This window comes from Trichomycterus rosablanca, chromosome 12 (assembly GCF_030014385.1).
Source record: "Trichomycterus rosablanca isolate fTriRos1 chromosome 12, fTriRos1.hap1, whole genome shotgun sequence".
NCBI classification, from domain to species: Eukaryota; Metazoa; Chordata; class Actinopteri; order Siluriformes; family Trichomycteridae; genus Trichomycterus; species Trichomycterus rosablanca.
Window position 1 is genome coordinate 12,966,561 of NC_085999.1, and position 5,002 is coordinate 12,971,562.

Sequence of the window (5,002 nt, forward strand, 5' to 3'; positions counted from 1 at the left end):
TCATTGTAAGTAAATTACTGCCTGTGCGTTAAAGGTAACCTTTAGGTGCCTTTAGGTGTCTGTCGACAAAATGTTTACATTTTATTAAGTTGTGAATAACGCGTCTGTTCGAGTCCTATTTGATTTGTTAAGAAACATCGGAAATAAATCATTGGGTTAACTGACGAAAATAGGAATTTGTTTAACGGAATAGTGTTTTTCTATTTTTTTTAAAGGATTCAATTATTATAGAAAATAAGTACATCCAAAAAGACTAGGCCTAATATAATACATATATTATAATGCACAATAACGCGCACATCTATTTCAGCATTTTTCACATTTAAAAAGTGACGAGCCTTGTTTGCTTTATGGAATTTTTTACTGCTGTTAAGTACTTAACAACAGTAAAAAAAAATTCAATAAAGCAAACAAGGCAGAGTTTTAAAAAATTTACTAACGTAACAAATAAATTAATAATAATAATAAAATTAATTAATAAACATTGTTTCTTTCTATGAGTGAAATAATTATTATTATAATATTCAAATAGTTTTATAATTATATTTTTTCACTTGTTTGTTTTTTAGTAAAATCATTTTAACAGTTTTTCGTTATTTATGGAAATGACAGCACTGCTTTAATGCATAGGACCTATTGCGCATTACAGAATGTACTATTTTAATTATATATAAATGTAAATAAAATTAAATGAAATTATGTACGAATACACTGAAGTCTTCAATCAGCACTGCAAGCAGGTACCTTAAGAGCAGATAATATTTCCTATTTACAGCAAATAAAAAAAGGATAATCTAACCAATGACTACTAAACAATGCATTGTTACTTAAGTTTGACGTACTTTTGGGTTACAGTGATGGTAAAAGTGCAGTTTTTACAGTGCCTCATATAGTGCTGACCGTTAAATATACTACAATATCTTTAACCACTTAAAAGTTTAAAACACATACAATACAAACTCGCAGACAATTAATGAAGAGTTCATTGTTTATTAAGATTAAATATAATCGCTGTTTTATTAAGAATTACACAGGAATTATTGTTGAAAGCAAAATGTGGGAGCGATGTTCACACGTCAATGTAATAAAATTAAAATATTAAACAGTGTATTAAACAGTAGCTTACACATGTAGGTCTAATAAAAAGCAGATCAGATTCCGAATAATACATTTATTAAAATGAGTGAATGTAATACTGTATCTCATTTTAAGACTCCAAAACTAATCCCCAATTTATTTAGCCTTGTTCAATGATGAACCTTGTTTTCAATTCAACGGCAAAGTCACCTGTACCTCTCCGGTGTCCTAATTTATTATTTATTCGAAAAGATTTATTTATGGCATATTGATTGATTTTACCTTAGACCAAGTGTGTTGTAAAAATTAAAACACCTTTCCGTAAGCACACCTTAAAATCCATGTTTCATGGGCTACTATAATTTTATGCTTACGACACAAAGCAACTACTAAAATTGAAGTAATTGTGTAAGTAATGCTGCATCGGCACTGTGACAAATGTCCTATTAGTTATTGACTGAGTTTTTTTTTTTTTGCATTGTTGTAGAATTCGTAGGCTAAGCCAGGCTAAGAGGGAAGTAAAAAACATTTTACTTTTCTAAAGTACCTTAAGTAAGATTTATTAATTCAAAAAGATACTTTAATACATGTAGCAGAGTTAATGTTGCATGTTACACTTTTCCCTGAATACCAGCTGTATCATTTAGCTTAGTTAATTTGGCAATTATTTTCAACGGACATTTTTGTCTATTACGAATGTTGGTACTGTTACGTTTATAATTTACAAATAAAAATAACAAGGCAGGCCTAAATAAAATCAATAAGCATATAATGGAATAAATAGGCTACCATATTTCGACCTAATACAGTTTAACTCCTATAGTTAGACACTAAGTGGTGTGAACCGAGGTTTAAGTTAATAATACTTTATTATAAGGTACATTACATTACAGACTGCGTCCTGAGTCTATAATGATTCAGTCTGCTGGAAGTAAAAACACGGCATGTCCGGGATAATCTATCTATCTAACTATCTATCTGTCTGTCTGTCTGTCATCTATCATCTGATAATGTCATAGCATTATATAACCAGCTAATAACATTCGGAATTGTAAAATACAGTATGACATAAACCTGTACATCTATTTGCAAATCGTTTTTTAGCTGTTGACTTATTTGAATCCAAAATAATAAAAGGTATCTTTTCAAAGTTTCAACAAGTGGATGAAGTTAAAAAGAGAGAAACCAGCAGGATACATGACTGCAGCTTCTCCTTATAGGTTCTTATGAGGAAGACAATTTTATGTTGCTACTAAACTGAATGTAACAATGTAAGACCTTGTGAATAAACGGCTGTTATAGAGGGTTGGCACCAGCATAAACAACTTTAATAAAAAGGCTTTGTGCGGTCAGCCATGACTAGCAAGCTGTGAAGATTCAGAACATTAGCGTTCAAATGTTGTTGTGATACTGGTCAGAACAGGACTGCTGGAGTATCTATATAACCCAAATGTATTAAAGTAATAATATACATAAATAAAGTGTTTTAAACAACTGTTGCCATTTTACAACGTAGGAGCTTTAACCAGACCGTAGGCATCTGCAAATAAAACTGCAGAAACAAAGCTCAGCTGGGAAAATAGTATATTTTAAAAAGAAAACAGAAGTGTAAATCGCTGGCAGTTTACTTCACTAGACACATGAGCAGTGTGTGAGGTTATTAATGGCGGAGTTAGATTTCATTACTACACGTTTAATGTTCGCAGGTTATCCGGAGTCTAAAAAAACCCACATTTCCTGCACCAGTTTATTAATGACTGCTGTTTCACTCAGGTACTTTTATATACAGGAAAAATGGAAACCTTGTAATAATAATGACATCAAAAGAAAAATAAACCAAAAAATAAGGTTTTATTATGGTGTGGTGTTTTATTATTGATATTGTTTCACATTGTACTGTCTATTTGTCTGTTTTTTGTACTGAGTGCCTTGCTTATGGAGGTAAATATGTAGCAAAAGTTTTGCACCTGTGAAAACGAAATCTGTAAAATGTGTACCTGTAAAAAAAAATCTGTAACTGTGAAAAAGATTTGTACCTGTAAAAAATAAATTTGTAACTGTAAAAAAAATCTGTAAAATTTTTTATCTGTAAAAATAAAATCTGTAACTGTGAAAAAGATTTGTACCTGTAAAAAATAAATTTGTACTTTTATTTTCGATGTGAGAATAAAAACATTGCAGCACAGTTTCAAATCTGCCCGCCACGAGTTTTGCAACAAATATCTCAGTCAGCGTGTTGCAAAACTGATCTGTACCTGTAGCTGCAGGGGCGGGGCTTAGGGGTGCAGGGGGCGGGACTACTGAGGAGATAGACGTAATTACCGACCAATCAAAAGAGCTGGTTTTTAGCGCAGCAGAAGCGTGTCAATCACAAAGTTTCAGTGTAGTTGGATCAGAACATCATAACTCACGTTATAACGTCCTTATTAGTGTTGCTGTGGATATTATGGTGGATGTTTGCTGCGTGTTGTCTGCTAGTTAATGTGTTAATGCGTTTAACCCTGCTAGTTTTATACTGGACATATTGGACACTCGGCCTGACATTCGAGTTTCTTTCATCTCGTTCTCGGCTAATAAACATTCAAAAACGAATAAACCTGCACGAACTGACTCTGCAGTAAACAAAGCACAAACTACAATCTAATATGTTTTTAAAAGTCTTTCTGTTTATTTTTATTTAACGCTATTTCGTGATTGTGAGCTTTATCTGCCTTGAAAAGCCAAGGGAGCCTCTCAAAAGTGCGTAAAACCAGGTTATAGTTCTGTATTACCTAGTGACATGTACCATTCACCACAACTGTATTAAGTCCTACAGTACTGGTACAGTCAAATACATATCGTGTAAAAGAAATCTAAATGTACATTTTAATGTAATAAGCAATGTAAATTGCAATTAAAATTTTCTATATTTCATTCTTTATTATTATACTCATGCTGTAGGACTTTGTATGATTTATCACTGCTGTAAGACTATTATGTAAAATAGTGAGTAGTGCAAGTGACATGGTAACTACTACAACCTTTTTTGTATACAAATTTACGTTTCTATGTTATATTTCTACGTTTATATTTTATTCTTCATTACTATACCCACACTGTAGAGCTTTTTTTCTGTAATTTAGGGGTAGTAGGTGGTGCATGTCACTACATTGCTTATTACATTAAAATGTACGTTTAGATTTCTTTTACACGATATGTATTTGACTGTACCAGTACTGTAGGACTTAATACAGTTGTGGTGAATGGTACATGTCACTAGGTAATACAGAACTATAACCTGGTTTTATGCACTTTTGAGAGGCTCCCTTGGCTTTTCAAGGCAGATAAAGCTCACAATCACGAAATAGCGTTAAATAAAAATAAACAGAAAGACTTTTAAAAACATATTAGATTGTAGTTTGTGCTTTGCTTACTGCAGAGTCAGTTCGTGCAGGTTTATTCGTTTTTGAATGTTTATTAGCCGAGAACGAGATGAAAGAAACTCGAATGTCAGGCCGAGTGTCCAATATGTCCAGTATAAAACTAGCAGGGTTAAACGCATTAACACATTAACTAGCAGACAACACGCAGCAAACATCCACCATAATACCCACAGCAACACTAATAAGGATGTTATAACGTGAGTTATGATGTTCTGATCCCACTACACTGAAACTTTGTGATTGACACGCTTCTGCTGCGCTAAAAACCAGCTCTTTTGATTGGTCGGTAATTACGTCTATCTCCTCAGTAGTAGTTACAGATCAGTTTTGCAACACGCTGACTGAGATATTTGTTGCAAAACTCGTGGCGGGCAGATTTGAAACTGTGCTGCAATGTTTTTATTCTCACATCGAAAATAAAAGTACAAATTTATTTTTTACAGGTACAAATCTTTTTTACAGTTACAGATTTATTTTTTACAGGTACAAATCTTTTTCACAGT